Source organism: Lampetra planeri, chromosome 36 (genome assembly GCF_965212315.1).
Source record: "Lampetra planeri chromosome 36, kcLamPlan1.2.h2, whole genome shotgun sequence".
In the NCBI taxonomy this organism is placed as follows: Eukaryota; Metazoa; Chordata; class Hyperoartia; order Petromyzontiformes; family Petromyzontidae; genus Lampetra; species Lampetra planeri.
This window is the reverse complement of record NC_136142.1, coordinates 2622119-2645553: the sequence shown is the minus strand read 5'-3', so window position 1 is coordinate 2645553 and position 23435 is coordinate 2622119. Positions and strand designations below refer to the sequence as shown.

The following is a 23435-nucleotide window of genomic DNA, read 5'->3' as shown; positions in this document are numbered from 1 at the left end:
CAGATGCGTACCCCCTACCGCGTATGGATGACTCCCTCGACGCATTGTCGGGGGCTAAGTTCTTTTCCACTCTGGACCTCTCTTCGGGATTTTGGCAGCTTCCCCTTGACGAGTCCTCACGGGAGAAAACCGCATTCCGTACGCCGCAGGGGTTATTTCAATTCAACTGTCTCCCGATGGGATTGAATGCGGCCCCTGCTACATTTCAAAGATTGATGGAGCTCGTTTTGACGGGGTTGCAGTGGGAGACATGTCTTATATATTTGGACGATATCATTGTCTTCAGCCGCACATTTGATGAACATTTGACGCGGCTGGAGACAGTGTTCACGAGGATGCGTTCTGCCAAATTGAAATTCAAACCAAAGAAATGTCACCTACTGCAACGGTCCGTCCGCTATTTGGGGCACATTGTGAGCGCTGAGGGAGTGTCCACGGATCCGGAAAAGACGGCGTGCGTCCGGGATTGGCCGACTCCGGCCACCGTGGGGGATGTTCGGCGGTTTTTGGGATTTGCCTCGTATTACCGAAGATTCGTGTCGGGTTTTGCGACGATTGCGAGGCCCTTGCATCTCCTTACGGGTAAAGGACGGAAGTTTGTTTGGGGACAGCCGGAGGAGGCGGCCTTTCGGAGTCTGCGTGATCTATTGGCCACGGCCCCAACATTGGATTATCCCGATTTCGATCACCCATTCATTCTTGATACGGACGCGAGTGACACAGGTATTGGGGCGGTGTTATCACAGTCTAAAGGGGGTGTAGAGCGTGTCGTGGCGTATGGTAGCCGAGTCTTGTCTCCTGCGGAAACCCGCTACTGTGTCACTCGCAGAGAACTATTGGCGGTTGTTTTTTTCCTACGGCAATTTCGACCATACCTCTACGGTCGTTCTTTTATTGTGCGTACGGATCATGCGGCCTTGCAATATGCCCTTAAAATTGACCAGCCGTCCGGACAGTTGGCACGTTGGTTGGACACGCTACAGGAATTTTCCTTCCAAATTCAACATCGGAAGGGTGTGCGCCATGCGAACGCTGACGCACTTTCCAGATTACCGCGGCGCGCCCCTTGTAAATGTGAGTCGGGGACGCATAGGTGTTCGCCGATTCCAAACCCCCCTCAGCCGCTCACGTTGGCCGTCGAGAAGTCGGACACTCCGATGGAACCGGGACCGGCTGACGGGGTTTTGAATCTGCCGCGGTCTGTCTGGATCCGGGAACAGATGATGGATGAGTCATTGGTGTCCTTGCGGAAGCGGTCTGCTAAGGACAATGGGAGTCCGAGTACGGCTGTGGGGCCGCAAACCGCTCTCCGAGATGGTCTGCTTATGTGGCGGGAGGGGTTCCAGGAACGTTGCCGCCTGGTGGTACCAACGTCCTTGCGGTTCGAGTTGATTAGAACCCTCCATTGTGACACTCTCTTACATTTAGGGGTGCAGAAGACCTTGTTGACGTTGCAACGTCATTATTTTTGGCACGGCATGGCGACAGATGTCGTAGGGCACGTGCGCGCGTGCCCTGCGTGTGCACAACGTAAGCCGCCGAAACATCCTTACGTGCCGCCTCTCCAGTCGATTCAGGTGTCTCGAGTCAATGAATTGGTGGCACTGGACATATTGGGACCTTTTCCACCATCGGCGAGGGGTAATAAATATTTGCTGGTAGGGGTTGAGTACCTCTCCCGTTGGCCGATGGCCTGGCCGTTGCCTGATCAGTCGGCCGCGGCCATTACCGACGCCTTTTTGTTTGGGTATATTATGGATAAGGGGGCGCCTGAGAGACTCCTCACGGACCAGGGCAGGAATTTCTCTTCTAAATTATTGGCGGAAGTGTGCGCGGGCCTTGGGACTAAGAAAGTACGGACATCCCCATACCATCCGCAGACGGATGGTATGGTTGAACGGCTGAACAGGACATTGTCTGCCATGCTTTGCCATACCGTGAGTGAACAACAATCAGATTGGGATCTGCACATCCCCGGGGTGCTTTCGGCGTACAGGATGACGCCTCATGCGGCTACGGGATATTCGCCGTTTTACCTTATGTATGGTCGGGAAAACGTGCCGCCGGTGGATGTGCAATTGGGAACTGGGGTGAAGGGACCTCGGAAACCACTTCCTGAATACATTCAGGACACGGTTCGCCGAGTCACGGAGGCGCGGGAGAATGCCCGCGTGGCTACGGCCAAAGCCCAGGCCCGGAACGAGCGATATGCGCGACGGTCTGAGGGGGAGTGCCCTTGGAAGGTTGGGGACCTAGCCTGGCTTCATTGTCCACAGGTACGTCCGGGGACCTCGCCGAAATTGCACAAACCCTGGCATGGTCCCGTACGCCTCATTGCGGTTCCCAACCCACAGACAGCACGCGTCCAGATTGGGTCTCGTCGCTGGGTTGTGCATACGTCGCGCTTGAAACCATATGTTGCTCCCTTACATGATGCGTCATCCCCCAATGTTGCCTTGCCGGGGTCTGTTGCTGCTGACTCTCCCCTGCCTGCGTCCATTGATTTTGCTAGAGCGCCTGTCGTACCTGTTCCAGACAGGCCGGCCGTGACATTGCGGGGGACGAGGGGCCCTGCGCGGAGGACGCCTGCCAGGTCTGCGGGACCTTCGGGCCCTGCAGCCCTTCCGACCCAGCTGCGGGCACGGTCACAGGACAAGCCCAAGACTAACTCTTTAGAGACACGGGACGGCGGTGGACTTCCAGCTGCGACAGGGGGATTACCCCCTGTCGTTCCTCGACTTTCATCGCGTTCCCGTTCTGCGAGTGGGCCGCCGACCGTCCGGGACGGGCCGGCGACCCGCACACGTTCCAAATCGCTTACGTTTCGTTGAGTGTTGTTGTCTTGTTATTTTCTTCTTACAGTTGTATTTATTGCATGCTTTTTGTACGCTCGTGGATGTTAATTGCGTTGTTGTTGTTGTTCTTGCTGTTACATTGTATGCTTAGTGTCCTTTAGGGGGGGAAGCTCGGTTCGCCGCATTACGATTTGTTATTGGTCAGCCGAGGTCGGCTGGGATTTTTCTACGGGGGAGGGTGGTGTAATGCGGGCGTAAGCGACCTTCCGGATGTGACGTCACGGGGGGTGGAGTCATGTGACGTGGGGGGAAGGTTCGGGGCTTTAAGCGGGTAAACCGGAAGGGGAAGGCAGTCGGGGTGTGAGCGGAAAAGAGTGAGGCCACGCGGGCAGGTGTGGAGAGGGGGGGGGCGCCGACGGCCATCGGGAGCCAACCCCGAAGATAAGAGGAAGCTGCGGAGTGGTGTGCAGCTGCGGAGGAGACAGCCAGGAGGGCTGCGTGTTAGAGGCAGCGGTGTGGCTGCCAGGAGGAGCTGCGGAGAGAGAGAGAGAGGGGGCCGCTTGTTAGAGGCAGCGGTGTGGCTGCCAGGAGGAGCTGCAGAGAGAGAGAGAGCAAGAAGCTGTGAGAGCTGCGGAGGGAGAAGAGCAGCAGCGAGTACAGCCAAGGGGGGCTGTGTGAGAGAAACAGCAGCGGAGCTGCTGTTGTGGATCGGGCCGACATTGGGGTCAGCACCGTGGAAAAGCTACAGAGTAAAGACAGCCGTGTGGGTGTACAGCACGAACCGAATAATAAAGGACACTGAGCCAGACAACGTGGTCCAGTCGTTTATTACACATGCATGCACGTGTGCGCATTAGTTGTAAAGAATGGCACAACGATATTCAGCAGAGTTACTGCATTGCCTTTGTAAATGTGCATTGCGCAAGTACTTATAATGAAAAATATATTTTTTGGATCATTAACTCGTCCATTCACATTGTCGCACAATAACCTACGACTCAAAGGAGTGCAATGGGACCCTTGCACGTCCACCCATGCGCTGTTGAATGTTCTCGTAGAATATTATTGGGTCCAAAAATAGCAAACTGGCAAGTCCGTACCCGAGGCGGGTCTTTTTTTTCCCCTATTCGCAGCCTTTTTACGTTCCCGTAACCCATCGGGCTTCGTGATTGTCGGTGTTTACCGGCAGTGTTCGTCTGTTAGACGCTCATGACGGAACTTACCTGCAACACGATGCTGCATCCATGCGTAACGCCGCCGCACGCGGTGTGATTGCACCTTCGATCGCAGCGACATCGAAGCGCCGTCGTCGTCGCTACAACAAGTGACGGGAATGTTTATTCGTTTCCATATCTACGTACCTGCTTGATTATTTCTTACGGTCGTATTTTTTTTAGTATTCCTACAAGTGTCAAGCCTTTAAACGGATACGCGAGTGCCAAAACATAGTTATGACAGATGTAGCAAACATCTGAGTAATCTCCAAAGGTCCCCCATCGCGCCCCGTAGAACCTTAAACAGACTTGGAGCAAGTGATGTTAGCGAGCACCTATTAAGGCCGGCACAGTACACCACACGGAGTGGGTGGCCAACGCCACACCCGGCCGCAATTTTCTCCCCAATGATGAAGGTTACACACGGCAGCTGGTACTCATTAAAGGCTGAGTTGACCTAAGGGAGGCCCAGCACAGTTTCAGATATGAGCGCTTGCCCCCAACATTATGTTGAGGCTGTACGAGGGATCTTTGCCTTTGTGCATGATTATGTTGCACTTAAGGATAGAATGATGAACGAGTGAATTATTTAGACCAAATGAAGGAAATGAATGAGTTAATGCAGGATTGGTTTCATTCGTCATGCCACATAGTTTGACAAGGAAACACATTACAAAGGCATTATTCAGCGCATGGTATAGACTCTATACCAGCCGCTGGAAACCCGTGGGTAAGGATGGGGAGAGAGGGGTAGGGGCAGGCTGCAGCATTGAAACCATGCAGGAGAAACGTTGAATATGTGATGGGAACATTAGCGTTACCTTCGCAACGCAAAACGCGCTCTGTGTTCGCCGGGGTTGGAGCGCAGTGCGCTAACCACAACGCTACCGCTCCCCGCTTCATAGCTACACTCACGAACATTTAACGAAATTCTGACCAGTGTGAAGAAGTAACCCCAATGACACTCACGTGTAGGAACCCTTCATGCCACAGTGAATAGATCAATTTCTGTACTTGTACATTTCATGCAACATATCGTTGGGCACACAGATATGGCATTAAATACAGTATGGAGTATTGGCACAAATCACATAAGAATACAGAAAAAAATGGATGTATCGCTCCCCTCCAAGTCCGCTTTGCACAAGGCTTGAACATACACATTGGCTCAACGGATATACACCTGCTTAAAGTAGAGGATTTAGGCATGATTTACACGATATTCTGTGGTTACGTTTTATAATGAATGAATGAATAATTGTGATACTAATAAAGGATAATGTAAATAATTTAAAAGCAGATGCAATATCTCCCGCACTTGATAGAAGCACGATGATGGATGATCAATCAGAATTGAGCATCTCTCAATCAACATAACGTAATACACCCACACTATCAGTAGGTTATAGTGTAATTAATATCTTCCTGTGTTTGGCCAATGTTATTCATATAACGGAGCAGTACAACTGTTCATTTAATCAATATGCATTCTTAATAAGTCGTCCAAAAAATATTATGTTTGGTTATTGTGGAGCTGTCAACGATGGATTGGGGTCAAATGTGATGATCATTTTTTCTCCCCCCCCCCCCTCCTGGTTCAACTTACCAAATCTGGCTGTCCCCTGATGAAGACAGTTGTAAATATTGGCAAAACGTCACACTCAGATTGTAAATGTTGTGGCTTTGCTCTCCAACACACCGGTGTGCTGTACTAGTAATGATGTGGCGTATTATGTTAATGTGACAAACCTTAATAACTGGCTGTGTCGGGTGGTGGCGGGTTTAACGACACACTTGTATCTTAGGTTATAGTGTAATTGATATATTACTGTCTTTGGCCAATGTTATTCTGTTCATTTAATCAATATGCATTCTTAATAACTCTACAAAAGGTTACGTTTCGTCATAGCGGTGCTGTCAACAATGGATTGGGGTCAGATGTGAGGATCATTTTTTCTCCTGCCCTCTGGTTCAGCTTTCCAACGGAGTGCATTGTGTGTCTGTGTTAAATTGAGTTCCCAAGATATTGTTCTGGGAAGTTTGTGTGAAAGCCAAAAATGCTGAACCATTAAGCCTCTCACATAATAGTTTTGTTAATTTTTTTCCACCGCTTTGTCACAACTGATTTTGCGTGTTCAACACGTGTGCACTTTTTTGCACGTGTTGCTATTTGCATTCGTATTTTTTAAATATATGTATGAAAAGTGCACAGCGCAGCATTTACGAAGCGCGGAAAGTATTTAATTGTGAGTGGCAAGCCTGTAATTTCGAAAACTGTTGTTGTTTCAACGCTTAAATGTTCCAAAATTATCTGGAACATTTTTTCGACATCCCGTTGAAAAATACATTACAATTTTTTGGCTGGTCACCTTCACAAATTAATACACGTCTACAGGGTCATTTAAATTATTGTGATGCAGCTAACATAAACATACGAATGTAAGGTTATATTTGTTTCATTGTTTGTAACTTTTTAATCGACCTATTTTCTCTAAATTGTTTTTGTGTCCTTGTCTTTTGTCCTTCACGTGTGTTTTCGGTGAAATTCAATGTCATCATCACATGCATTGCAATGTATTGGTCACGAAATTAATCTTCATTATATCTCTTTTTTTAGTTTTCGGGTTGTGCTGCATGCTGTTCGGCGTGATGTCCAACGTCACAGGCCCTGAATAAGCACGTGGATCAAAACGTTGTTCATCATGCCGCGCTCCACACTGAAGAACCCAGACACGTTTCGATGTAAAGCTTTCGTGACTGCAGGGATTCATCTTCTTGGTTCTTTCGGTAAAGTCACGTAGAAGGAAAATAATAAAATAATAAAAATAAAACATAATAAAATAATTCTCACGACGTTTCGGCCACAACGCAAGCAGCCGTCTTCAGGTGGAGAACAGGTCTGTCGAGAAGGCAGAGTCTGTTCTCCACCTGAAGACGGCTGCTTGCGTTGTGGCCGAAACGTCGTGAGAATTATTTTATTATGTATTTTTTATTTTATTTTATTATGTATTCTTTTTATTATTTTATTACTTCCCTTCTACGTGACTTTACCGAAAGAACCAAGAAGATGAACCCAAACACACGTTGAAGGATAGCGATTCGAGCACACCGCAAAAAACACCCACAATCTCGTTTTAATCTGAGTTGCTGGGCAGGGGTGGTAAGAAAATAGACAACCGTTTTTGGTTTATCCGAGTTAAAAATCTCAACTCACCAGATTCTGTTTAATTTGCTAAAAGCCCATCGGTGTTATTTTAGAAGCTCCATTCACCCTTATAATTGCGCGGGCTGGCAGCAACGACCGTGTTTATTATCTCTTGGCCTGGGTAATTGCATTTTAAAAGAAACACGGAGTTTCTCTTCAGCACCTCATTCCCAGCGATTGCCAGAGCGTCGCTTATCATCCCTGTTGGCTACGGGATCAGCTGCCGCTCGTGGGAATCATCGCAGATAATTAGTTTGGCATTCTCTGTCCTGCACAAAGATTGATTGCTCCTGTGAGGGTAATGAGATGAAAGAGTTGCACTGGACTAGCACCGCTCTTTTGGTTGATTCTCAATGAGTGCTATAATCTCGCTGAAGGATCACATCCAATTTTCAATGGACTTCACTTACTGTTCAGTGATATCCCAACCTCGAATGCCCCCTCCCAAACATGTTTTATATGAGGATACAATTTCAATTGAGTGGATATTCCCTGGCCATGGTTGGGCCGTATAGCGGCATTATTCCACTGCATAATGATGCCCGTTCAGCTTAATGCTGAAACAGACAACAAAGTGGTGCGCTTAATGAGAAGCCTGCTTAGAGAAAAGTTTATTGAAAAGAAACGGGCGAGTTATTTTTTCCAACACATTAAAGTACAAAAAAACCTCAGGTCTTTCACAAGTCCCAGGGAAGACAAAAAAACGCGTTGGTTAGCACCTGCCAACCTTTATTTAACGAGGGCAATGTTGATCTGTTTATTATCCAGTTCATCTAGTTTTGCTTAAGATGATCGTCGCATCCAAACTGAACGCATGATACACATGCACGGACATGTGCTTGTTCACCACCAGCGTGTGCCTCGTTATTGTTGGTCAAATTGTCCTTGACTCGGCGACGGTGTCGTTGATAATTGTTTTTTACCCTTTAATCTGGCAACAAAACTGACACCTTTTTTTACAAGGAGTCATGTTTGCATTGACCACAATACTTGCAGTCGGAATGCAAAAAAAACATAACTCTGATAATGTATGCACTGTCCTTGAAATTGATTGGTCCACACTCGAGACGGCTTTCTTTAGAGCCTAGTCTCACATGGTGTTGGACCAGATGACGCCAAAAAAAGGTGTCAGTTTTGTTGCCAGATAAAAGGGTAAAAAAACTAATTATCATATTTTGTTACTGACAAATGAGGTTCCAATGGTGACGGTGTCGTTGTTGTGTCGTAGCCGCCGAACGACTTGCAAGATGGCACAGAGCGCACGGGAGGAGATAGACAGGAATTGCCGGTTCCACGTGTCGAACCAGAGCGTCATGGTGCAGTGGCACTCTGCCCGTTTGCGCCCCACAACTGCCAATGCGTGTGCATTCCACGTTGTAGAGAGCATATCGGGTAAGCAGACTCGCATCGTCTATACATCTCGCTTGTTCTATTTATATATCATCCATAAGGGGCTACCCGTAACCTTCTGGGTCGTTCAGTCATCCTGGACGCCCCCGAGGGATCGACAGTAAACGATGAGTGATCTCTGTCTCTCCGTGCCCGTCTCTGTGTCTCTATTCAGTTGTTGTTTCTGAACGTATCTCGCTGTTCCACTGCACCCATCTCTTTTCACGTTTACTAGATTTGGACGATGGTTATTGATTTTTGCGGACCCCTTAACAACTTTCCATTTTGATCGGCCACCATGAAAGTCCGCCTCAAAAGCCAACCTACAAGCATATTTCAGACAAAAATTGTATTTAAAATGATTGTGTTTATCTTGTTCGACAACTATGGACTTCTTCCAATACATTATATAGTGTTAATTGTAACTACACACATATTCCGTTCGGCTCTCAATGCACATTGATGATCCGTTTCCATATATACTTTTTTTTACTGGACTTGAGATGAAAACAGATATGCAGTTAATGCTGTTTCAGTCTACTGTAGTGTAGTAATGTGCACGTAATTTTTTTAGTTATTTTTGGTATCATAAATGTAGTACAGAATAACTCCTCGTATCCGTGACCATTACTCATTAAGGAACTCAGGATTCGCGAGATATGTTATCCACGCCCATATTTTTAATGTCATCTATGCTTTTTTCCCTGCCCGGTTCTGTTCAACATCTTCCGAATTTTTTTTTCTCACGGATAAGAGAAGCTGAGTATCACAATTATCCCATCTTGAACAATTATCCATAATTATTTCACGTGCACAAGGGGCGTAAACCCACTGATAACACCATATATAATAGGATCCGTAATATTGGTCCTCTACGTGACCATGGATAAGAGAAGCTTTCCTGTATTCTGGTAGCGCAGTGTGTTATTGTTAAATACGAGTTGCTCAAGTGAGCACAGTTGTCCTGGCAGGTGTTACATGTAGATTTATGTGAGCATATATATAAACACTCAAACGAAATGCATAGATAAACACACATATACTTTGACCAGACCCTTGCTATATTATATAGGTCTGCCTCAATAAATCAAGCTGCTAGGAGGCTCTGTGCCATGGACACAAGGGATCCGGGGCTGTTAGAGGTGAGATGTGGGTAAGACAATTCATTCCCAATAGGTGCGTAAAGATTATTTCCCCAAAGTCTTGTGGGTCATTGACTATTTCCAATGAGTGCCAAAACCTTGTGAAAGCTTAAGCAACTGTTGGTGGGGTAATAATGTTAGAGCACGTCTCAAGTTCATTGTGGTGTCAACCGTTTTATGAATGCATTTGTTTTATATTCCACTGCTGGATGGAGTTCTCCGTGGTGGTCATAACTTAGTTTGGTACTGAACAGCTGCATCTTGCCCAACTGACAGATGTGTAAGTGGTTCTTATGTGTATCTCCGATTATTTGTTTCCCTATATGTTGTGCAACTTTTGACTGCCCCGCTCGCATTATATTTACCCAAGTGTCATTCCGTTCACAAAGATTAATTGCTCGTACTTTGTAAATATTCACTGTGAAGGCCTCGATGTTGTGGGTAAGCCATGCATTTTCTCCCAAGCACACTGAACACACTGAATTCTGACGCTGCAATCCATTCAATGATAGACGCTTTAATTATAAATAAACGGTTTCAAAAACCCGGCTGAAAAAAAGCCTCGCTTATGGAGAGCCTAGAGCTTCCATATTTCCAAGGTTGGTGCTTGTAATTGTGAAATGCGAACAATTTCCCAATGTATACATCAAGGTGCCTTCGTTTATCTGTCTTTGCATACAAACATTTGACATTCAAGGCAAGGAAAATGTCCATTTATAATTGCGCACATTGCATTATAATCGTTTAAGTAAAATATATAATTATCACCCAATGTTGTCAGTGCATTTGATGAAGGCCCCTTCGTGGAATGGTGCACCATTTGTCGGGCGGAGAATTAATTCCGCCCATGTATTTATATGTAATTGGGGACTGCTCTAAAAGGATTAGGTTGACAGGTGGTGATGGATCACAACACAGACACGGTTGGCACATCTGCACTGGGTCTTTGTGTACTTTAACGTGCCAACGTATTCATTCCTTGTTCAGCTAATCCCTGTAAACGAGTTTGTTTGCATAATATTATCATCCCAGATGCTGCGGAAACATGTTTGTTTTCTTCGGCAGTAATAGATTAGTGAGGTCAAATGTATATAATGGTGTGCAGTCTCTATCTTAAAAATGCAAATTATAGTATAAACCAAATGCACAGTCCTGCAATTGCTTTCCCATGCCACTGCTGGGAGAAGGACTCTTCAACAGACGGAGCTCTCGAGAGCCACTCTCGAGGTGACTTGGCCTACTCTTCCACAATGGGCAGACTTCCTGGAAGAGGTGCGAGCTTCCCCCATACTTTATCCCAATCACACGTGACCTGCCGATCAACTTTACTGTGGCGTAGCCGTTTATACTGCCGGTTTTGGGGGGAGGGGGTGGGGAAATGTGGTGGGGTGGTCGTGTGGTGGAGGGATGGGGGGTTCAAGGCATTTCCCCCTCGTTCTAAAATTACCACGCCAGGAGATGGAACGGAACTGGCGCCCAGAGTGCCAACCCACCAAACCACGGGAAGATCCACCGCACCTTCGCGGGAGATGATCTTGAAGCAGGTTATTGGCATCATCATGCAAACCACTTACGTTCGGTATCAGTGACTATGATTCCTTGGTCGGCTTAACGTGCGTTAGAATCCTTCATGTAAATGTGTACCAAGCATATTTCTTTCTGGTACACAAATAGCTCTCGTGGCCTCATCCCACAATGAGCACCCTTCCCGCCCCCTCCCCCCATTCATATTCACACAGCTGACTTGTCTGGAGAAGTTGTCATTCTTCGTTTCTTTCTGACAATAATTTGGAAGTTCGACCAAAACTAAAATGAAATCAGTTCCACTCGAGTAAGTTTACGTTATTTAACTTTACTTTTCAAATTTCTCATCATGTTGTCAGATCTGGCGTTTCATAATTTCCTACTGCAAATCATAAATCCATGTGACTGTGGCATAAATCCAAGGTTTAGGCTTTGGTGGTAATCCTAGCTGTACTTAAAGTAGTATTATGGAGGTACGTGATGTAATAGTAACTTTGTATAAGCCCAAGGGAGAACCTATCATGTGATGCAAAGTTAGTTCAGTATTATGTGCAGATATTCTTGCACTAATTTGACAATTACATTTTAATCGACTTAATTTGTGGAGCGGTCCCCATTCGTGAAATCTCCAAGTGTTTTTCCTCAAATTTCACGGGAAATTATGAACGTGGATTAAAAACCACATGTGTTTATCATACGACAGCTTCAAAAGGTTCCCATCACGAGGCACAACGGGTGGATTGTGTCAAAATGTACACCACAATTTTGGTTATCTGATTATGGAATTAGCAACCCCCAAATACATTCGAGTATTTGCATATTTATGGGAGTGTGAGGCAATTGCGATACTGTAGTATATAAAACATTTGGATTATTTAGAGACATGAACGATATCGTATTGAAGAGCATTTGTATTTAAAGGCAATACGACTCGACAATGCATTGCAATGCAGAGCGTTTGCAAGGATGCAGTGGAATGTGGCAGTCCATCATGCACCAGTGGCTAAACAACAGCAGCTGCCATAATGCCGTTGCTGCTGATGGCAATGTAACACTGCCAAAATGTTCCTGATGATTATGGTAATGTAACACTGACATAATGCTGTCGCTGCTGATGTTAAATGAACACTGCCATAATGCTGTTGCTGCTGATGATGATACTTTATTAACAATGCTGCTGATGATGTTGCTTCCGCACTTCTTACTTGTGTTCGTAACTTGCTGTATGGATTTTACGTGCGTTATAAATTGGACGTAATTCCGTCTACATTCGCTTTTACTTGCATTTTGTCAAATAAAATTTCGATTGAGATCAGACATCAAGAACATTATTAATGTATTATCTCCAGAGGTGGGACAAAGTCATTGTTATGCAAGTCCAAGTCGAGTCGCAAGTCATCAAATTCATGACTCGAGTCTGACTCGAGTCCAAGTAACATGACTCGAGTCCACATCTCATAGGTGGGACAAAGTCATTGTTATGCAAGTCCAAGTCGAGTCGCAAGTCATCAAATTCATGACTCGAGTCCACACCTCTGATTATCTCCAGCTGATTTAATTTGTGCTGCATCAGTGACAAACAAAAAGTTACTATACCGGTATTATTAAGTAAGTAAAATAGCAAAACTCCACTTATGTAGTTTGTATTCTATAGTTTTTTTTCTGTTTGGAAGCTCATTTGTCAAATTGGCTGCATTTCCATTTCAGGAAATGGTGGTCATTGGTCTGTTTTCTGTCAGGCATCAAATTACCATTCCAACTGCAGGCCAAGGGATGTGAATGTGCCTTGCTGTGACTGGCTGGCATATTGGGATAAGTCCGTGTCAGGCTATTCCGGCATCAATACCACCAAGCTCCTTGGGTTTAGCTCATGGGATAGGTGTGTGGAAATATATTACTGCAGATGATCGTTTTAGTATGGGAGTTTTATGGAGCTTGCCAGCTTGTCAATAATGGCACAGAAACGGGAAAAAATCGGTGTAAAGTTAATAAGGTACTATAAAAAAAGTTTGCAAGTTAACTTTGTTTTGGCTCAATTTTGAGAGTACAATGAGTGACAGATGGTGACCTGAACATCATTCACCAATCAAACAGCAGGATTTATCCCGATTTTAAATTATATGTTCTTTGTTTGTCTGTAGCATCAGACCTGGGAAGTACCATCTGTGCCATGCCTGGCTCGGGTAATTGCTATACGCTGAATGGGAATTTCATCATTTAACTATTCACACCCTTGTAATATTATCTAGATAGACTTAGAAATTGTTTTAACATTCGTTTAAGAGTTTGGGATACAAAAAATAAAGAATTCGAACTGAGGAGGCAAAAAAAAGAATAACAAGGATTTCAACAGAATCCAAAAGTGTCCCAGGCTGGCATTATTGAGAGAGAGAGAGAGAGAAAAAAAATGCATTTAACTGTCCTGTCATAATTTTAATGCAATTCCAGTTTTCTGACAACTGTGGGCCTCAAGAAAAAATCTTCCACCCAAAACATTTTACTCTTTTGGCTGCTGAAAGGGTCTCGAAAGCAGCAACATACAGAGAGTTCTTGGCCCACTTGCCAGGCACCATAAATTCGAGATTATTTCGCCTGTCAGACATTTGAGAAATGCATTGGGCCACAGGTATAAAGATGCCATTGCCGGGATTATTGAGGAAAAAAATACATAGCTGGACAAGCCAGCCGTAGCAATGAGCCCCTGAGTTTATTTTCTAAACCACAATCTCTCACACCAATAAAGATACCCCTCGGCTTGAGGGGGGGGGGGAATCACTGCTTGAGCCAAATGTCAGCACTTTCTGTGACAGACATATGTTTCCATATATTTTTCACCTTAGTTGCGCAATATTTCACACTTACATTTAAACATCCTTGTCCAAGTTACATTTCATACGTGCTATCTTTGTCACCTCATTAGACAAACACATTTCTGGTGCACCACATTGAATGATGACGTAATTTAACTGCTTATGAAGTCCATGAGATGACCGTTTGTCCATAATAACACCAAACGAATCATGGACATGGCATCCATTTTCTGTGGGACACCTTTTTGAACACTTATGGTAATCAATGTGCAGCCCTCTGTTAATCCACTGCTGGATCGAGGCCAATTCATGCTGTGTCCATCATAGAAGTAATTTGACCATACTTCACCACGATAGATTTGAGGTGGCCGAGGATCGATTCAGATGTCACTCGGTGCCAACGTCAGCCATAACAGGGTATCAAACTTGGATTGTAACATTCAAAGTGCGGTGCACATAGCACTGCACTTTGAATGTTCGACTCGTGCACATTTTTTATAGGTCCTGAAAAGCGATATTTTCTGCCTTACAATTAAATCCAACAAAACTATATATCATATTCTTAGAGTTGTATTATGCCGAATTAGTGTGCGTCTTTTTGTTGGCCATCGTATGTGAATGGACTGGCACCATAAACTATCGTAACTTGCGAGCCCGGCTTAATCACAAGTGGTTGCCAGGATTTGAACCAAGGTTCTCAGCGGTGCCTGCCTCAGTTTTCTAGCATGAAATTGGGGCCCTGAAGCATTCAGCCATCACTAATTACAATCGTATTTCATTCTCATTAATATGAATATAAAGATTTTGATGTTCCATTGGAATTATGATTGTCGTCAAATTATGCTATTTCATAGGCCAACACCATTTTATATTTAGAAGTATATTTTTGTGAAATAATAATAATGTAATGCATTATCCAGGAAAGACTAACGGCAGCCTAAGACGACTGATCATGAAATAAAAAAACACATCTTTGAAGGAAACGTGCTCACGCTTGTGTTGCAATCGAAACGTCGTAGTTTTTTTTTCTCATTTTCTTTGAACCTATCTACGTGACTTTACAGAAAGACCCAAAGAATATGAATTCCTTCAGCCACGAAAGCTTTAAGTCAGGAAATGTTCTCAATAATGTATTTGTCAGGCTTGTATTATGTCACTCAGGTTGTGAATGGGGAGCTGCAATCAAAGTGCAAACTTGAACAAGCTTGAGTCAACGTGAGGAACACTCACCCACAAGTCTATCTAGCTACCCCTAGACACCTAATTCGGTGTCATGAACCCACGAGACCCGACAAGTAACAGCGATAGATTTCCTTGCGGTGTAGCACAGCGTGTTCTCAAGAAACTGTGGTGGGGGAAATAAAAAGTTTTGCAAAGGCCTGATCCTCAACTTAAATTCGAGCACTACTCTTGGGAGCACACCACTTTTGTAAAGGTGGTATAATTAGGGCACACTATCTGGGGATTACTGGCAAAAATAGTGGTAATTGTGGTAATTAAACCAAGGCATGTTCGTAATTGAGAGACAATAGGACCTCAAGGGTTCTCTACGTTCAACTGGTAAAATAATGTTGATCCCAATTATCAGGACTTTTGCGAGGCGGTATTGGCTAGGGGGACAATTGCGGACACCTATTATCTGAACAAGCGAATAAAACACGGGTGATTTTGTACTTTTATTTAATTAGCACACTCAATTATTTAAAAAAAAATGCTATATAATTGTATAGAATAGTTTTTTTTTTATATCAAGCAAATACGAGGGACATGTGGAAGAATGTTGGGTTCATGGGGAAGTGGTTCGCAGCCTGAGTTCAGTTCCTGGTCATGACTCGCACGAGTGGCAAGTTATTTTATTTGATCCGCTGCGCGACTCCAGCCGCGTAGCCCACCCGCACTGGAACAATGCGGTGGAACAAACGGAGAAACAAACAAATCACACAAATAACTAGACATGGGTCCTGGTGGTGGGACATTAATCCCACAGTGGAATGATAAAGGAATGCAGATTGATATTATCATTAAACAAAAATAAAATACCGTAGACGTTATTACAGCCGGCTACTTTGTGTGCTGCGCAGTGAATTAACTTTGCTGTCATTTTAGCTCCGAATAATTAAGTTGACATTTTTTTTCGTCAGTTGTTGTAGACAGAGTGTACCTTTTGCACACAGTGAAAGTTTGGCACTGGCTATGAACACAGTTATGGATGTGTCATGCACACATTTTGCAAATTTCTTAATTAACGAAAACCGCCCCCAATTATTTCCCGCTCGTTAATAACTTGCGGAGCGCAACAATCGCGGGACTGTGAGTAACGGACCGTCGCACGCGTGCCAACCTACAACATGTCAAAGTCTTTGGTGATGACATTTTTTCTCGCGCTCTCTCTCTCTCTTATATTTGAAGCAAAAAGTCCAGCCAGGGTATTATTTAGTCGACTGCTGGAATGTTGAATTTACCGACGACGGCGGCGGCGTGGTTAGGCTCTTGATTTGTCCCGGGCTGGATTGATGCCAGATGCAGCTCAGTGGTTTTCTCATCGCAGCCTTATGCTCCGTGCCAAGCAGTGCACCGCTCGCCTCTTAACTTTAGCACCAAAAAGTATCGGTGGCGGTAGGCAAATACGTTTCAGGTTGAAAAGTTTCGTGCCAGCAAAGTTATCGTACTCACGTCTTCTCCACCCCCCCCTCCTCCCCCAAACATAATTTATTTCGAGAACTGAATCCTTTACTTGATACGGCCCGATCTAAATCGTACCTCCGATTGGCACGGTTCGCTACGTAAGGTGTGAAAGAAGTTCAACATGCATACGAATGGCACACAATCCACGTTTGTGGAGAGCTCGCAACTGTTCTGCAACAAGTACAGTCGTCTGAGTTGTCTTTATGTACGAGGTATTCGTGCACGGGTGGGAGTGGTGGTGCAGTGGTAAGCGCACTAACTCTTGGACCCGGCGACCTGGCCATTAGTGGGGGGGGGGTTATATCTGAACTTCATATTCATAAAAACGCACTCACCAGTGTGGTGAAGTATGTCTTGTTGGATTTTGTTATTATACTCAATGCGGAATAATAATTTAAAAAAGAGCTGTATCTGGTAGACGATTCACCTCGGAGTGTAAATTGATATGGAGGCAAGTGGGACAAAGCAATAAATAACTCGTAAACTACACAGATACAACACCACTGGCAACATCAACCCTGCCTCGTGACGGCATACATTAGCCCGTGCTTTGCAAATAGTCTTTCAGAACAGAGGGAATACGAATTATATTTTTTGATTATTAACTGGGTAATTATATTTCGATGTAAAGCTTTCGTGACTGCAGGGATTCATCTTCTTGGTTCTTTTGGTAAAGTCACGTAGAAGGAAAATAATAAAATAATTAAAATTCAACATATAAAATACATATTTTATTATGTTTTATTTTTTTAATAAATATTTGATTATGTTTTATTTTTATTATTTTATTATTTCCCTTCTACGTGACATTACCGAAAGAACCAAGAAGATGAATCTACGTGACTTTACCGAAAGAACCAAGAAGATGGGTAATTCTAATTTTCACGTTTTTTTGTTTGTTCGCCACCAAGCATCAGACACGGGTGTCGTCGACGTTGTTTGGGAGCCTTTGAGTTGTTGATTATATTTCCTCCATGCACCCTGCAGCTTTCGATTGTTGGAGTGGTCACCGTGCCCGATGGCAATTGAAGGGGCGCGTTGAGGTCGACGTTGCGACAAACCTTCCTGCACAAGGCCCCCTTCCAGCACCCAGGCAAGGGCTGCGTTGTCAGGCGACGGCAAGGTAAGGGTGGAACAAATGTTTCGAGTTAAAATGCTTCAAACGGCGTGGGCAGAGCACTCGTCTCCTTTATCAGCGGCTGTCGCCCACGCTGAGCGACGGACAAATAAATAAATAGAGACTGCTATGTGGATTGTCTCCCCCAATGCAACAGATCGATTCCTGCCACACAGACAAAACAAAATCACGCGATTGTGCTTAGATAATGAAAGTACAAGTTGAGCAAAAATGTAAGCTGTGTTACCATTTTATCACCTGCATGCATTGGGGCAACGAATGTGGGCCTAATTCCGCTGGATGCAATTAAATCGCAATAGAACGGTTATCTGAGCATGAGGAACGTTTGAACATGCAGGGTGTTGCCTGTGTGCTATAGACCTGATGACCCAAGTTTGATTCGTTCCCACAGCTAACATCAATAATTCATATTTTAACCAGTCCTGCATCTCTCCTAGGTCAACTCATCAGCATGGGTTTTTTTTATTTTGTGTGTAAACGTCAGCACTCTGGACACAAAGGCGGCTGGGCATGGTGCTGGCCACACCAGCCGCTTGTGTACCGTTCCAGCTTGAATCACTGCTCACTAGGGTGTTTCATTCATTGTATTCTGTGTCCTCAAGTGCGGAGTGGTGGTGCAGTGGTGAGCGCACTGCACTATCGGCCTGGAAACGTATGCTCCATTCCTAACAACGTAGAACAACAATGGCAGGTGGTGTCTGCATTTGTTCTGAAATTGCTTTGGTCAACGTATCCCTAAACGAGTTCCTGGTGTTGCGTGTAAACACCAGTGCCGGCGAGACAGATGGCCAGACTGGCCACTTTGCCTCCTCATGTGCGGTGCTCGCCCTTAACAGGTGCTCACTAACAACAGATTTCCCTGACAGCCCATAAGATCAAGCCGGGGATCTGCGTGTGTGTTTATGGTAACATCTTAGTAGTTTACATCATGGGTTGTGTTTTGTTGTTGCTTTATTTGCATGCGGGTTCGTTGACGATGGGATGTAAGATTGTTGCAAGATGGGGCTGTTTAGTGTAAACTTGAAATACATCGGTAAAGAGCTGGTCCTATGAATCGACTGGACTTGTGTCGTTGTGTAATTCAGTGAAGACCACTGCAATGTACATTACTATTTACACGTTGATAATATTTCATAATTCCCGTTAGTGATAGTGATTTGGTTACCTAATAGAAACACGAAAATGGGTATTTACTCGCTGTGTTGGCACCATTGTTGACAGCATTAGTTACAGGCTTACTAAGTACACGATGCTGCATCTTTGGTTGGCTACGTATGGTGCGAAAGAAGTCCAACATACATACAAACGCACATGCCAAGGTACATGTATGTACACAAATACACGGTGCGACATGCTGCCTTAGTGTCATGGTTAGCCCACTGCACTTGCAATTCACGCGTCATCAGTTCGGTCTCCCCAACGCAGGAGTTTAAGCAATGGTGCAAGTTTCTTAAGTCCTCCCGCCCCCTGTCTACGCAGCGGTGTCAATGGGTCCATCAAGGTTAGACGGTCGGTTGATCGCATGTCGTGGGGTAAAGTGTGGGACACTCTCACCTCTTCCAAGAGGTAGAAGAGAAGGCCAAAATACATTCGAGATCTCTCTATAAACTCGAAAGCTTCATCGAGTGGAGGAGCTTCTGCCAGCAGTGTCATGAGCAATACATTACAGGGATGCACATTTATATTTTTAGTGTGCGCGACAAAGTGACAACAGTAGCATCTGTCTATTGGAAGGAAAAAAAACCAGAGTGATTTAGAATCTGGTCAACAATAAGTTGCTGCAACTTAACGTGATTCTACTTCAGACAACACGGCCCAAGTGAAAGAAAAAAAAACCTCTCCGGATTACACTAATTGTTATTTTAATTTGACGTTACTTGGCTGCTACACCGGTGTGCTTTGCCGCACGGTGAATGGTGAGCCCAGCTGGCTTAACCCCTGCGAAATGGCATGGCCCAGCCCAACGCTGCGAGCCACTATGATGTGAAACATGAATCGAGCCTGTCATCCCACGTGTCATCCCACGTGTAATTCAAGCAGGACCCCCCCCCCCCACGTGTCTCGTGCCAGCAGCACACTCACTCCTTCCCTACAGCGGTGACACACTCGGGATGGGACTCTCTAATTATTGTGCTGCACCTTGAAGGCGCCTCTCCAGACAGGCTCCAGTCCCCCCGCCTGCCCCCACCCCTGCTGCGTTCTTTCAAGTCTGGTTCTCCAGTCGTGTCAGGTTCGTAGAGTCCACGCGCAGTGTGATTGGGCTTCGGTGAAATGTCATTAAGTGGGACGATGACACCTAGGTGTGGGCAAAGAAGAATACGAAAAAAAATACCAGTGGCAAGAATTAATGTAGAAACATTCTTAGGGATACTTTTATGGATTGTCAGAAATGTGGGCTCGGTGAGCTGCTCATAAAGATGTTGGAGCACTGTCATTTTCAGTCTTGTTTGATGATTTTCAGCATGTGCTCTATGTCACAACCAGTTGCCTGCCTCAAGAACAAACATTGATGTTATGCAGATGTCCTCAAGGTAGCACGAACAGGAGCGTGATATGAAAGTGGGCTTACAGATGATTGAAAACAATTATTTTGTTTTACTTTAAATTGAAAAAGTAATCATTTGTGGTGGAGTGGTGGCAGTGGTTTTGCGCAAAACCCGGATTCCTCATTTTGATTCCCAGAATCATGGCAAATGAACGATTACCTGAATATATAAACGACTGATTTACACGAGCCTACATCGTATGGCGCTTCTGGCGAAGTTGGGTGGTGGGGAGGGATAGCTTTTTGTATTGATTGGAAATTTAGGAAATCGGCATCGATGTGAAATTTTGATTGGTCAACAACATTTTTTTTATCGATCTAAAAAAATGACATCACAGGAAATTACATTTCTTGTCCTAAATATACAAGATTCTGAAATCCATGCTTTTTTTATCCAAAATTCATCCCTGCTTTCCGAACGAACTATTATTGAACAACCAACACGTATGTGGTGAGATTTGTGTTGTTAATTTTAGTAGATTGGATGTTTGTGTTTTTCCTGCAAACCTCGCAGCTGTTCAGGTGGCGTGTAGGCATGGTCTGAAAACACAGATGTGAGAAGAGCACAGCAGTAGGCATCTGATGAGTGTAGTGCAGACAAAACAGGGCATTCTTAGACTTCCTTGATCTGAAGAACAAAGTTTAGGGCCTGAATCCGGTCTTCCGAAAATGGAAGAAATCTGACACCATCACCGAAACCTCCGCTGCTCGTTTCTGTGGTGGAGGCTATGTGATTTGTCAACCTTAGAGTTAATATATTATTGGCATTCGACCTGTATTTAAATGTAGAGATACATTTTAAAGATGTGCTTGTTGTATGTATGTGGAACTTCTTTCACCCCATATGTAGCCAATAGTGCTAATTAGAGGTGCGGGGCTAATTGGAGTTGCGATGCTGATAATTGAACACTTACATCTATATTTCTGTACGTAAACAAAGTGCCGCGAATTAGTTTTTTAGTCTCTATAATGCACGGTGTTGCCTGTTAAACACACTCACGGCAAGTGCTGTACAATATGAAAATCTGCAATTTAAATGGACGTAACAGGTTATTTTAATTGTAGTTGAATTTCCATGCTTTTTGAACATTGTAATCTAACAGCAAAAACCAAGTTCAGTCACAGTCACTATGTGGGCACTGCCATGAAGCCATCGATTGAGTCCAGTGTCGGCCCTGTCAGTCATTGATCTAAAAAGCTACACACTTCCAAGCCATCACGCCTTCTGATCTGCTCCACAATGACACGCCTGACATTGCTGCAGCGACAGCCTTGATTTGCTTTAGATTAATTGGCATGGTAGATAGCAGAAGTGTCATTCTTGTTGTTAATAGTGCTCGTCGTGTTGTTTTGAAGCTTGTGATTAAAGACTTTGAAATAATGGATGCAGTTTTTTTTTCTTCTGCCAAGTACTTTTAAAACGGTTGCATGTCAAATCACAAGTATTTCATTGCATCGTGATAATCAGTGGCTCTGTGTGCAGAACATGAACAAAAAATGTGCAGTATTAATTCATCATGCTTAAATTCATGGTCATTAAATCCACCACAAGCATTTATTGTTAACGTTGGCAAGTATTATTTAAGTTTGATGGCTTGATGACTTATGCCAATAACTTCCAAGCCCTGTTGCTGCTGCGGGAAGTGCATATACGTCAGGAATTTCACAACAATTGTTGTGTATTAATGGGCAGGGGGTAAAGGAAATTAATGGAGATACAGATCGCCCAAAAAGAACGCCCCCAGAAAACTAAAACTCTGAAATATTTCCGACGAAGGACGTTTCCCTGAGAACAGATTGACAGAACGTGGAGATTAATTACTAAACGTGCCAATTGATTGAATTTCTCTGCTGACCATTATGACATTTATATATAGAGAGAGTAGAGTTGGTAGCATATCCAGTTGTGGAGATTAACCGAGCCCAGCATAATAAAAAATGCATCATCACTTTCCGGCACGTCCACAGCAACCATCCTCTGGGAAGAATTGTATTTCACTGCATTCTTTACTTGTGTATTTAAGATCAGATAATATAATTGGTTATTGATGTGTAGTGACATAGAATGGATCACTACGGCACGTAGCGCTAGGTACAGTAGAATGAGGGAATGTGGGTGTAGCAGCCAGCACAGCAGGTAATGCCACGCAGTGGGTCACGAGGGTGCGTGGTGCTGGCTGCTGGCAGAGAGGGGCATATGACTCCTACCGACAGAGCAGGGTATAACAGCTATCCCGCCAGCACAGCAGGTAATGCCACGTAGTGGGTCACTAGGGGGCGTGGTGCTGGCTGCTGGCGGAGGGGGCATGTGGGAACACGGCAACCCGGCCGGCTGGCGAAGCACGTGATTGGGCGGGGTGAGGGAGGTAGGGCAAAGGTGACCGAGCGGACACGGGGAGCATGGCCCATGACCTTCTGGAGGGTTCCAGAAGAGGGTGTGGTTAAGGGCAGAGCCAGGCAGGAAGCACGTGGAATGTGGCCCAGAACCTCCTGGAAGGTTCCAGAAGGGGGCGTGGCCATGGATGGAGCCAGGCCACGCTAAAGGGCATTAAAGGGAAGGCTGAATCGGGCTGTCCACAGGTGAAATGGGACCCGAGGTGCTACGTCTTCATCTTCGTCTCCGTCTCTGGCGTCGTGGGTCAGAGAGCATGTTCGCCTCTCTGACCCATAAAAAGTTATCCCGTGTGTGAACAGTGTGTAAGATATATTGTGTAGAATAAACGTTGTTGCCTCCTAAAATAGTGTCTCAGACGTGACTACATTTGGTGTCGGAAGTGTTAACGGTAATTTTTTAATAAATAGTTAGGATAGTTGAGGTTAAAATGTGCATGTTAACCTGGAGGAAAACACTCACTGTGGTGTCTTTGGACGAGGAAGACGGTGGGGAGTTAATTCCCCAGAAAGGTCCGGGACCCGGCAGCCCGGAGGCAAATCCCGAGGAGGCGGTCCCGGCGGAGGTCTGCGACTCCGCGCTGCGGCCATCAGGGA

At 44.9% G+C, this 23435-nt stretch overlaps 1 long non-coding RNA gene across 1 annotated transcript in view; it reads left to right on the top strand.

Moving 5' to 3' along the window:
• Nucleotides 1-8448: 8448 nt before the first annotated feature.
• Nucleotides 8449-23435, top strand: part of LOC144730632 (uncharacterized) — a 168351-nt gene continuing 153364 nt past the window's right edge. The window contains exons 1-2 of the long non-coding RNA XR_013587823.1: nt 8449-8606; nt 17752-17887. This is a non-coding gene — a long non-coding RNA (uncharacterized LOC144730632). The remainder of the gene's footprint in view (nt 8607-17751; nt 17888-23435) is intronic.